This window comes from Lagopus leucura, unplaced genomic scaffold, assembly GCF_019238085.1.
Source record: "Lagopus leucura isolate 7727_CA_CO unplaced genomic scaffold, USGS_WTPT01 Super-Scaffold_100026, whole genome shotgun sequence".
NCBI lineage: Eukaryota > Metazoa > Chordata > Aves > Galliformes > Phasianidae > Lagopus > Lagopus leucura.
This window is the reverse complement of record NW_024962277.1, coordinates 8,711,633-8,724,799: the sequence shown is the minus strand read 5'-3', so window position 1 is coordinate 8,724,799 and position 13,167 is coordinate 8,711,633. Positions and strand designations below refer to the sequence as shown.

The window sequence follows — 13,167 nt, the reverse complement described above, 5'->3', positions numbered from 1 at the left end:
GCCGGGTCCGTTTGGGGCTGGAGGTCGGGGGATCCCGGCGTGCGGCGAGCCCGGCGGCAGCCCTAGCGGCCCTCCCTCTGTGCCCTTCCTTCTGCAGAGGCTGCGTGCGGCGAGGAGCCCTCGGAGCGCGGCGGTGCCATGAGAGCGGCATGGTGAGGGAGCGGCGCGGGCAGCGAGCTGAGCGCTCCTCCCGTCGGGCCGGCGCTGCCCCGGCTGTGCTCGGGGATCCGCGAGTCCGAGCGGCCGCCGTGCCCAGTGCGCGTGTGTGTGTGTGTGTGTGTGAGCGCGGCTGGGATGGGCTCGGTTTTGTATCCGAGCTGCTGCGAGGCTCCGTGCCCCTCCATCTTAGAGCTCTGAATCAGCAAAGCCCCCAACGGCGTGCTTCACTGTGTGCTGCTTTTGTCATGCCGGCCTGTCCTGCGTGTTTCTGCTTTCTTCCCTTTGCAGCCGGCTGTCCCAGCTCGGTGTTTCTGAATCCCGGGGCTGGGCTTTGCTGACGGAGCGCTGTATGATGCCGTAGTGGTGTGCATCTCTTGGCTGGGCTGTGTCGGGTTGGCTGGCGGCATGTCTAACAAAGAGCTGCACTGTAACATCTTTATCTGTTGAAGCAACGTGTCTGACCAGGTGACTGATCTGTGTGCTAACGGTCAGGGCTTCAAGGTAGAAGAATACTCTATTCTGGATGTACGTTGCTGGGCTGAGGCTTTGGGCAAGCTGCCTTTTCCTGAAAGCCTGTCAGGAGCTTGATTTAGAATTGGGTGCATCATTGGTTAGGTGTCATCACCATTAACCTAAACAGGCCTACTGTGGGACATCTTAATCCTACATAACAGCTCCTTGTCACTGATGTTGAGGGGTGTTTCCCTGTGGCTGGGTTGGCTTAGCACTGCCCTTGGGTAAGTGCCCTATTTTAGAGCTGGAAGCAGTGGTGCACTTTGAAAAGATTAAGTGTGAACTCATTATGTACCAAGACATCGCGGGGCTGATGTGTCAACTACATAAAGCTCATGTTTTCTGTCTTTTGAGTTTTCCTATTGCTAAATTTTCGTCCAGTAGCTTTAGGAAGTATTTCATTCTCATCCTAGCTTTTTCACCATGAACGTTTCCAGGTGTTTGAATGAGCAACCTGTTCTGTTCTGGTTAGAGCCTATGGGGCTGACTTGGTGTGTCCTTTTCACGGCATTGCCTCTGCTTCCTGTCTAATAAGGACTTCAGGTAGAGCAGGGGCAGTGAGCTTTGGCTCCCTGAGGCAGAAGTCAGTATATACAGTGTTGTAAGTGGGATCTCTGAAGACCATAGGACTGGGAAGGATAGGGGCCTCTTCTGAGCATGTGTTTTTCCTTGGGTGGTTGATGCTCTGGGTATCCAGCAAGTCCCTCGTGGCAGTTTTGTGTGTTTTTGATGTTGAAAAAGAGCAAGAGAGCGTGAATCACTGGTGAGATGAGAGAGGTTTCTAGGATCTGCTTCTAGTCACTGGGAATTTTGTGCCACCTTCTCCACGTAGCTCCTATTGCTTTGAGCTCATATAATTAAAGCCTGCAGCCAACAGGAGGGTCATGCCCTCTCCCTGCTGTTTGTGCCTTACCAGTTTGACCAGGGAGCTAAAGACATTCACCCTGACCAAACTTCTTTCCTCCTGCTTTTGTGAGTAGTACCATGATCTGCTTCATCATAAGGATGGCAATATTGGGCATGACCTTATTTCCAAAATATGCTGGAGGGCAAAATCAAGATTAGATGTGCACTGGGGGATCCCCCTCGAGTGGCAGATTGTACAAGGCAACAGAATTGTGCGTTTCCATTGCCAGTATTGTGAAGTCAAGGTTAAAGTAGCAAGCACTCTGGTCAAAAAATGCCCTAGCTGAAGTTGTACCCGCAGCCTTAATCAGCTAATTAGCCTCCCCGACAAGCATTATAGTTTGTTCTTAATCATGCAGTTCCATGCTATTCTTGTCTATGCTAAGCTTCCTAGTGTTTTCTTCTCTTGTTCCTTCGCCCACGTGTGGTGCTTATTACATTTATTAACCTCTGAAAACGTGACCTTGTGAAGCCCGATGAGCGTGAGGTGATGAGCCCTGCCCAGGCTGGGTGCTGGCTGCTGACCATCTGCTTACAGCCTCCTGCTTTAATAGATCACCAGAGGCCTGTCTAGATCTTGGTTGCGTTTGAGATGTCTCTTCGTTTGTCTGTTTCTCGAGGTTGCCGTGGAACTGGTGAGTGGGTTATGAGGTGGAGCATGCTGTCTCGTGGGTTGTGTTTCGAGTAAGAAGCACGGGTGTTAAGCCTGAAGTTCAGTATGGACGGCCTTTACTCTTGAGCAGGCACATCTCTTGGTTGAAGCTGTAGAATGCCTGATGAAGACCTTCTTTGGGCCATAACCCAGGCACTTAACGCACTGCGACCAGGTTCCCCCAATCCATCCACCATCGGTTAGCTTCAGGATGGTTGATACACACAGCAAAGTTAAGTGGTGATGCTGGGCTGCAGAGTGTTGGAAGGCTGCAGGTTATTGCTGGCAGGAAGCTGCAGCCTGAGTGTTTTTTCTCTCCTGTTGGCAGTGTCAGTCCAGTTGTGGTGCTGGGCAGGGTGTAGGTTTGAACGTGACCTGTGGTGTTTGCAGATGTGTGGCAGTTTAGCAGAGCCCTTACTCTGTGTCTGTGCTGTATGACTTGGCTAAAAGGAATGTCTGTAATTTCTGGCTTCTTTCTTTGAGAAAGAACGGATTAAAAGCTGGGCTACAAAATGCAAGGAGTTCCCTCCTGAGAACTGAGATGGGTGAGCTGGAGGAAGGAGTGAAAAGAACAAAGAAAATGTGACAGAAACCTCTGCAAGAATCAGGTTGACTATTTACATGACTTGTTGTAAACTGAAGGGACCCTTCAGATGCGAATAGCAGTAGCTGGCAGTCTCCTTTTTGTATTCCTGGTGTGACAGGAATGCAGAGCAGGATGCTGGCAAGTGTTTAATCTCAGGTTTGTTGCTGCTGTCATAAGGGTGGTGGGGGAGGAAGAGGAAGTGTCTGCATGGCTGCTTAGTTTCTGTTTTGCAGGCATTGCCTGTACACAGTGCTTTAGCTGTTCTGATGTGGCAGCAGCTGTTATTTTTGGCTTTCCCAGCATGCTGGTTTAGTAGATGCGCTTTCTAATGGATGCAGTTCTCCTAATTGTCTTGTTGGGGTGCTTGTGCTTCCTATGTAGTTCCTTTCAGGTGCAGGTAGTACCTGGGAGCAAGTTATTTGCCTTTTTATTTTCTATATGTATTTTGAGTGGCAATAACTGTGTGAAACAAGCATGCTAAGCTTAAACTGTTATTTTGCATGCTTAAGCTGTTGTTTTGCATAACCCTTGTCAGTATATGGTCAGTTTCACTTACAAGGAATGATGTTACCCCATTCTCGTGGGAGAATCACAGAATGGCTTGAGTTGGAAGGGACCCCAAGTGTCATCAAGCTCCAACCCCACATGCAGGGCCACCAACCTCCATAGCTAATACCAGACCAGGCTGCCCAGGGCTCCATCCAGCCTGGCCTTGAACACCTCCAGGAGCAGAGCATCCACAGCCCCTCTGGGCAGCTGTTCCAGCACTTATTCCAGAACAAGGAGATAAGGTTCTCTATCAGAAGGTGCCTCCGTATCACGATATCCACAGTACCGTTAGCACGACTGCAGTTGGTTCTGTTTAAAGGCAGCATGGGCGTAACTGCCATAATTGTATTAATAGAAGATCAGGCCCAACCAAATCTGATAAACGCAGCAAAGAAAGTTGGAATATAATTTGCCTGTCCTGACGGGATGTTACTAAGCATGGTTCAGAGCTCTGACAGATAAGCTGTGTCTGATTTAGCTTTTGTAGTTGGAAAGGTTATCTCCTCCACCAGCTGTCTTGCTTCTTTGCCACAAGTTACCTCCCTGGTATTAGGGGCTGCAGCAGATCCTGGTCAGCTGCTACCATTTAATACATAATTTTTCTTGGTTAATATCCATTGGAGTGCTGTGTTGTGAACCAGGCCAGATGAAGAGCAGGCGTGCGCTCTCTTCTGCTTCACCTGCTGGTTGGTAACGACCAGCTGATGGCTGGAGGAGTCATCTGGGGGGCAGCGGTCCCTATAAATTAATGAAGAGCAGCTGTCAGAGCCCTGATCAGTACGTGAAAGTATTTGTGTCCTGAAAGGAGCTCACTTTGAATTCAGGTCCCAGCCTTGAAGGAGGGTGTGATCTCAATCGTTGTGGATTGACGAAGCAAAGGCTGAGCTGCTCCTCGTTAACTTGTTTCCATACAACGTTTTGCAGGCTGACTCGCTTCTGGCACCCCGCGCCCTCTTGGTTGCAGGAGGTTGGCTCCACATCCCGGTGACTGTTCAACACAGAGAGTTTGGGTAACATCTCTAAGGTAACTTTTTTGTTTTGCCCTGAACACAAATGCAGCCGCATTAAATATCATGCAAAGAAAAATCAGTTGCTTGCTTTTATACTTCTCGTGTTGTCATTGTATCCTTATAGTATGTGTAGATATTGTTTCTGGGAAGGATGCTCTTATTTTCAGAGGAAACTACAGGAATCCCCATAAAAGCACTAACTGGGAATGAAAGGCTCACTATTTATTAACTTGTAATCAATTAAATGACACAATTCTTTATGATAAGAACTAAGCTGCCAGGTTTTGGAAGCTGAATCTGTGATGCATTAGCAACTCTGGCCGTTTTGGTGGCTGAATGCAGCTGTGTTACCTTAATACTGATTTCAGGATTTGATTATTGTCTTTTTTGTTGTTTTTTTTTTCCTACTCTCTCCTTCCTGTTTTGAGTTTGGTGGAGTACAATAGCTTGGTGTGTTGGTCTTCCATGCTGCGAGGCTACTTTGTGCTCTTCTGAATTCAGAAGAGGCTCTGGCATACCTGCTGTCTTCCCCCAGTTCTTTATTAACGAAGATACGACTCAGTAGCACTACCTGTGTTATAAGTATCTGTTCACCACCAGGCTTGACTGACCTCAGGAGGCCCCGTTTTTAGGTAGTGGTTGTGTTGCACAGATCTCTTCTTTGGTGAGGAGGTCTCAGGGCTGTGCAACTTGTGGTGTTTGATGCTTTGAAGTGCAACCAAGGATGCCAAACTCCACAACTGCCTTCTTGGGAGAGGGAGAGGAGTGTTATGGTGGCTCTGCTGGAGATGCTCCTGTGTCTGTCACTGCTGACTTGCAGCAGATTTGGTGCTTATTTAAAGACTAGCAGTTGTGTAGCTCTTACGTTCTGCTGTGACGTTGCTCTTTTTCCCCCTTGTATTGTATAGTGAGTTGTATTTCCCCCTTCCTAAAGCTGTCCACTTAAAAAACAGCACATCAACTTGAATTCAGATTACCTGTTGGTATCAAAGTGTTTTCAAGCATTTCACAAAGTGAATTTAGCAATACTGGAAGGGCACTAAGACAGGGTAAGGGCTGCTTGTTCTGCATCCTTTGACTGAACTGCCCAAGCTGCTTGAGCATGTGTGGGGAGACGGCTGTGATCTCATTACAGCTAACGACAGGGATAAGCAGCTTGGAGCACCAGAATCAGCACAGCAGTGTCTGCAGATGTCAGTGAGTTATTTAAAGCAGGAAGGATTTGGGAGCGAGGCCTGGGGGATTGCATGGTCCTGTGTGGAGAAACAACCAAAGAACAGCTAGGATGAAGACACTGAAGGTATTGCAGAGTGTGAAGTGTAACTGCTCCCTTGTGTTGTAGCACTGTGGGTTGTAGCAAAACTAGCAAAGGCCTGGAGCTTTGGAAGGCCCTCCCAGTGCTCCTTTCTTAACAGAAGGAATACTTCACTTTTCCAGACTGTGATTTGTGTGTAAACTCCACACCAGGCTAATCACAAACATGCAGGTTTTGCCGAGATGAAATGTGACTGTCTTCAAGTATTCTTACTTTTGGGGACGTTGGGATGTTTTGCTTTGTTTCCTGTTTGGGCTGAGTCTGATGCTTTTTCTCAAGCTGTAAAAGTGACATTTTCTTTGGGCATAAAACTGCTTTGTGTAATTCAAGTCTAATTTCTTTTTTTGCAGTTCTTACCATGAACACTGACCCAAACACGCTTACTAAAATTCGTAGCTAAACCTGAATCAATAAGCATTATCAGGCACATTTCAAACATCCTGTATAGAACTGAGAAAACCACTAACTGCTTTAGTCTGTCTGATAAATAGCAGTGTTTTGTACCCTGCAAAATTGGAACAGCTTTTACTCTTTATTCTCCAGGCACTGTGTAAAGTGATGTTTCCTGTACTGCTGTTTTTCCTGCAAAAAACTAATCTGTTAATTATTCTTCTAGTTAAGTTAGACTGTATTCATGTTACTGTGCTGTTAATCACAGCTGTCACAGAATTACAGGGGCTGGAAGGGAGCTCTAGAGATCATCCTCCCTCCCCCCCAAAGCCAAGCAGGTTCCATACGTAATCTTTTCTTCTGTTGTAGTTCCTGTGGAAATAAATAGGAGATGCTGCTTTTGGGGTGACCTACGTGTATGTGTACAGGTATTTTGCTTTAATAGATGCTGTCTGACAGGAGCTCAGCTGTAACAAACGAATTCTCTTTTGGCTTCAGAACTCTGTTACTTAGATGGTGGCCTCAGTTCTAACTGGTATTCTGCAAAGCCTGCTGGAAAGAGCTTTGAGCTCTGCTGAGCAGCTTAACATCTAGATAAGGTACTGGAAATGTGTGACCTGGGGGGTGTCTGTAAGAACTTGTTTCCAGCTGCTGCAGTGAACGGGAGGTTAAATGTAGGCTTTGTTTACCTGAGTCTTTACTTATTCTGAAAAGAAAGGATTTTGTGTTCCAGGCCTTCAGAATTGAGCAGGCTGCTGTGCTGGGGTATTCTGACACACCTGCTGTCCAGTCTCAGCATATGGTGTAAGGAGAGAAGTAACAAAGATCTGAAGCATTACAGGGCTCTTCTATTTAGGAAGAGCTTAAAAATACAGACGAAGGAATTGTGTTCAGTGATTGTTGTTCTGGCATCCAAGAGCACCTTTATACCCTTGGCTATTTTTCTTTCTGCACCACCCTTGTTTCTCTGGATCACTGGGAAGAGAGCACCAAAGGATGACACTGCTATGGTATTGCAGATGTTTCACATGCCAAGTTTTGGTTTTTGCCCTTCAGAATGCATAGCATCTCGCCAAGCTTGGAGCTGTGACTAGCTGTGCAACTTGTGTATCCTCTGAGAAAGCGCCCTCGGATTCAGATTGCCTTTTGTTGTCACACAGGTGGCTGGGGCTGTCTGCTCATTCATTGCCCTTCACTTTCCAAAGCATGCTGCAGACCACAGAGCAGCTCTGGAGGTACTCTGACAGCTGCCAGGTTTTCAATCTGAGCATCTTGCAGATGACAGCAGAAGGCTCCTATCGAAACCCCTTCCCTGAGGATCTTCTGTATGCTTTGCCACACTGGATTTTTAGAATCATCGCTAGGAAAGTGAGAGTATCCTTGTATGAAGTTCTCTTTAGCCTTGTAGGCAGTGTCAGATTAAATCTGCTGCCTTAGCTTTAGGTGCCCTCAGATCTTATATATACTTTACTGACATTAAGCACTAGCTGTAATGCGTGACTTCTGTCTAAAACATTTGCTGTGACAGGATTTTTGCCTTATTTTTATGCCCTGACTTGAAAAGTGAAATATTGCACTTTAATCCCCGTGTTTCCTGGCACTGTTTCCTTGCATGCAGTAAGGACAAGAAGAATTCAGTAAGAATACAACCAGATCTTTTTTTCCCTAGTGTTGAGCTGGATCTAACAAGAAAGTTGCTCAGACTTTTCTTTCCTTCTGCTTTTTGTAGGTGGCTTCACCACACAAGATAACGTGCAGGCTTTTAGTGCTTCTACCTGGAAGACGTTAGAATGAACAGATCTCACGTTCAGAAGCAGTAGCTCGACTTTTCTTGTGACCCTTAAGGGTCATCTGCTTAGGAAAATTAAATGATAACGAGTAAGGGGCGTGGATTTGCAATGTGATTATGTGGCTTTAAATCCCTGTGGACGTGCCTATAAGGTCATTTCTACTACAGACTGGGACAGCTGCATTCATCAGCAGGTTCACCCTTGTCTGGTGCGGTTCTGCTGCTGGGATCCCTTAATGTAGATACAGTTGCAATGAAGAGCCAGGCTTTTGAAGTAAAGCTTGTTTTGCTTTGGGTGCTGAGAGGGGAAGCAGTGGTGTGAGGGCTTTTTTCACTGCTGAGAGCAGCACGTGGGCTGAAGGAAATAAGTATTAGAAAAACAGAGCCCCAATATTCACCTTATCCAGTTTAATCCATTTTTTCATCAGCAATTTAAAAAAAGGGAGAGGAATGGGGCACAGCGGCAGTCATCTCTCAGTTGGTCTCATAAAAAGCTTTTACCTCTCCCCACAGACCTCGTATTTATTTCACAACTGTCCACTCAGCACAGTAGAGCATCCTGCAGTTCCCTTTTCTCAGGTGATAAGTGAAGCCACATCCTGGGCACTGGTTGGTGTTGGGCTGTGGAGCACAGCGCGTTTGGCTGCGTTGCATTTCTCTGCCTCTGCTGCTTAACAGACCCCTGGGTTTGGTTTCATGTTAGTGCCTTGTAGCTACGTTAGCAGGAGGAACTGCTACATAACAGCTGCTCCTTTTCTTTTGGCACAGGACTGTGTAGCAGAACAAAGTGAATTTGTTTGGTTAGTATTGCTTTTGTGCTCGTAAATCTTCCCGTGGAGCTGACGTGCTTCTAGATGGTCCTCTTCTGTTTCTGCCATTTTGAGCAGAAAAGTAGCTAAAGCATTTGATTCTTTGGCCAAACGCAGCACTGCTCTCTGTGAAAGCATGAAACGCAGCACTGCTTTCATGTGCAAGCACTGCCCTAATTTTAGTTGGTATTAGCAATCTCTGTTCAGTAGTTCATGGATTGGGGCAAAACATTCCAGCAATCATGAAAAGTTAACTATCAAGTAAGACTCAGTTGAACTGGAACGCAAAGGACTGCTAGAAGTAAAAGGATCTCCAAACTGCAGTCTTTTCAGCAGTTTATCACAGAATTGTAGGGGTTGGAAGGGACCTTCAGAGTTCATCGAGTTTACTTGACTGCTCTGCTGTTCCTTCTTGACATGCAGCTGGCTGAAGTGTGCCAGTGCTGAGTGGCTTGGCTGAGGGTGCTGAAGCCTTCAGTGAAGCACCAACACCAATAACCTCTCCCTGCTTTTCTTTTGTAGCATCTTGCTTCATCCAGGTGACAGCTGGGCACTCGTGACCTGTTAACTACAGTGGGAAGGTGTAAGGCTTTCTGTATTTCTCTTTGCTTTCCCAGTGATCAGACAGCAGCTGGGCTGTGTGTTAAGACCCGGTGATGCAGTCAAGGGCCTGCCAAATAAAATGCTGTCTTTTTCTAGCCAGGGGAGCTTACAGCTGAAACAAAGTATTTGTTCAGCTTTGCCTTCATGGTAAGCCAAAGAAAGAGAAGATTCCAACGCCAGTCACCTCCCTGCCTTTTCACACTCGAGCTCAACTGGCAGCAAAAATTTGTCTGTGTATCTGCCTGGGTCTGTCAGATGAGAGCCCTCGTGGGTAGTGAAATTGCAGGTGGCACGAGGCTGTGAAGCTTACTGTTCTGCCTTTCTTATCCTGGAGGGATAGGTGGAGCTTATTCAGACAACACATTCAAGTCACAGTATTCATCTGGTTTTGCTCAAGCCTGCTACTTGTATATCTTCTTTAGTTTTGGCCGGAGTTTGTCGGGTCAGAACGTTACTGTGATGTGGTGTAGGGGTGGCAGGAGGCAGAGGTAAGGTTGCATTGTGGCTAAGCACGTTTGTTTCTGGACAGAAGTGAGAGGAGGGGAGCAGTACTGCTGTGTTTGCTTGTTTGGATCTTAGGTTAGCCCTCTTTATTTTTAGAAAGAGTGTCCTGGATGGGCATTGCTGTGGATTTCCTGAAGTCAGAGGTCCTGTAGTTCCTTTAAGAACACCACTGGCTGGGAACCCCTTTATCTAATGATGTACATTTCTGAAATTAATTCTTAAACAGCTCAGGAGCAGAGCAGCGTGTAGATCTGAGGAGATGGATCAGAGCAGTGTCACAGCCCACAGCACATCACAGTAATTGTAAAGTTACTTTACAGTGAGTTTGAAGCAAGCCAAATTAAATGTGGATTCTGAAGGGCGCTAAAGAGCAGATTAGCTTGCATGTGATGATTCTTCATTGCTGGCTGCTGTTTTGCTTTGATGCATAACTCTCAGGCTTGATAGATTTAAATCTAGATGGTGTCCTAATTCCTGGGAAACAAAACATTCATGCTGCTTCCTGAGTCCTGGAGCCTGCGCCTGCTCCTCGGCAGCTGAGTTTGCAAAGGGCAAGGAGAGCAAAGAGCACGTAGCTGTTCTCAGTGTGCTCACTGGGCAGAGTGCTTGGATGTTTGCTGCAGGGTCTGTCTCTTCAAAATGAGAAAAGTTTCTCTTTACAAATCCTGAATTGGTTGGCTTAACAGTAACTGCTCTGCTGCTTTGGGAAGTCCTTTCCCCTCTTCATGCTGGGGGCATGTGTTTGCTTGTCCTTCCTCTTCAGGAGCCTACATGTAAAGCAGAGGCAAAGGAAAAGTGCTTGGTTAGCTGGGTCAGTTTTCTGGGCAGCGGTACTGTGCTATAGAGGTGAAGAAGAAACAAAAACTCATAATGCAATGAAATGCAAAAATGTACAGATAAACTAGCATGTTTTCATTGCTAGCAGTGTGAGGAAGAGGCAGGTGGTGGCGTTTTGTTTTTTCTTTCCACCAGTCCTCATGAGTTCTGTTTGTCTTTTGCATTTAAGATCTTGAGATAAATACACGGGGTTGGCAAGTTGTTGCAAAGGGATTTTTGCTTAAGTCAGGTCTCGCTCAGCAGATTAAGAGAGTGTAATTTCCGGAGCCAGTAGAGGAGGTTTAGGAGGAGTTAATGCACATCATGCAAGTTCTGTTGTCGTTGCTGTCTTGCCTTTTATTTTGGGAAGGTAGTGGAGATAGTGGGGTAAAGGACGAGGAGCCTGCACTGCGCATCTGCATCGTGACCCAAGGAGTGAGCTGGCCTGGTCATAACTGTGGAGCAGCAGCAGATTGCCAGACTGCCTTCTGGCAGGCACGAGTTTGTTAGTGGCTTCAGTGTGTGGAGAAAGAAAACCCAGCCCGAGCTTGTCTGTGTTGCTGAAGGTGATGTGCTTTAATTATATCCATATTCTTACTGAAGAGAATCCTGCTTGAGGCTCATTCTGGTTTGCTTTTGGTTGTTTGCCCACGTAAACACTTTCATTATTGAAAACAGATACTGAAAGGTTTCAAATCCACCTTGTTCCCAGAAGGGGGCAGGGGAGACTGGAGTCTGCTAAATGTACTTGTGTTTATGCTATGCTTCCAGGCAGAGCAGGCACTGCTGTTGCTGTGGCACGATGAGGAGCCTGCAGCAGCTAGCTGGGCTGCCAGCAGTTCGTTCTTTGGTTCTCCTTTCTGTTGGGGAGCTTTAGAACAGCTTTAGAGCAGCTTAGAGTTCTCTCTCATCGCTGCTTCATGTCTGATATGCTGAGATATTGTGCATGTGAAGACCATGGGAGTATGGAGGCACCAGAAAGCGTCTTTCTGTCTGTACCTAGAGCAGTCTTGGCATCTCCTCTGGGTAACAATCTGAGTTCTTTATTCCAGATTCTTTCTACTTAAAGCTCAGAAAAATCTTCTCCATGAAACTGAAGTTCTTTTCCAGGAGGACCTATGCTTGCTCTTTGAACAGTTGGCTTCCCTGTGCTAAATTCACTCAGCCTTGCCAACAGTGGGAGAGAGGCTTTTCTTTTTTTGGCCGAATACATTAAAAATGGGGTCATGCACCTCTCCAGTGAGCTGGTTTTACATCCTGCAAAGAGACCTGTGGTTTCTGTGACAACCTGGAATGCAGACAGAATAAACTCAGCTATGTTAGTCTGCGTTTCTGTCTTTGAATTGTGGAAGTAGCTACTTTTTCTCAGGACAGTGTTTATTACAGTGTTCCTGATAATATGAGGTAGCTTTATCCATTAGCAATGAAGGACTTAAGAAGGAAAAGTGAACTCTGCTGAATGTGTTAATGAATGAGTGATTTTTATGTTGTTTTTTTGCCCAGTCTTCAGTGGTAAGGTCTCCTGGGCCTCTGTGTTTGGAAGTTAAGTTTCAAAGAGGGGATGACAACCAGAGGCACCTGGAAACAGGGTTAGGGATTGTTTAAGAGAACTTGACCCATGTACATCCATGGGACCTGGTGGTCTGCACCCAAGGCCGTGGAGCTGGCCGTGTTGTAGCCATCTTTGGATGTTGTGGTGGTGCAAGAAGGACTCTGGTTACTGAACAGTGGCCCATGTTGGACTGGTCTTCAGCATAGACCCAAAGAATCATCCGGACAACTACAGGTCAGCCTCGCTTTGGTCCCAGGAGCAGTCATGGGACAGTTCTTTTTAGCACCTTTCTGGGCATGTGAAGGAGCAGTCAGTATGGATTTACCATGGGTAAGGGATACCTGGTTGTCTTCTGTGATGCATAAACTGTATTTGTGGATGAGGAAGAGCAGTAGAGGCCATTTAGCTCAACTTGTACCAAGTGTTTTGATATCATCTCCCACGGTATTCTTGAATGCGGGTTGGAGCATTACAGTCTGGATGGAGTACAACTGTAGGCACCCTGAGCAATGCTGCAAGGAGTGAATGGAATCAGAGGAGGATGAAGTAGTAATTCACAGAGAACTTCTACATGGGAGGACAGTAGTTCCTGAGAGGAATCTCTTTTCCTCTTGAGTGTTGTGTTTTTGCCACGATGTGATGAGGTTGAATGGATGGCACTGTATAGGAGGTTGCTTGGCAGAAATTCGTCAGTCTTACTGCTCATCGTCATAAATTTATCTTTCTGTGATATATTTGGAGAGGTTGACATGGATGTTCTTCAAGATTACCTTGTATTGTTCTTTACTTGGTCATCTGTGTGTATGTGAGCTGCAGATCTGTACAGTACTCAGCTCTGGACATGCTTGTCGTGCCTGGCTTAAGCATGGAGGGTGTATATGGAATACTGGGAGGCCAGTATTACAAAGAAGAGCAGTGGCTCAAAATGTAAAGTTATTTCATCTTTGGTTACAGCCTCTTTGGGTTTCACACACCATGCAGCATAGTAGCTTGTCAGTCCAGATTGTCTGTGTG

General features: G+C 46.4%; 1 protein-coding gene across 2 annotated transcripts in view; it reads left to right on the top strand.

Annotated features, from left to right (window-relative positions):
• The first annotated feature begins 97 nt into the window (after positions 1–97).
• The window catches only part of IP6K1 (inositol hexakisphosphate kinase 1), a 34,037-nt gene continuing 20,967 nt past the window's right edge, over positions 98–13,167 (top strand). For both annotated transcript variants that reach the window (XM_042880288.1, XM_042880287.1), the window contains exons 1-2: positions 98–152; positions 4,290–4,389. The gene's annotated coding sequence lies outside the window, so the exon portion shown is untranslated. The remainder of the gene's footprint in view (positions 153–4,289; positions 4,390–13,167) is intronic.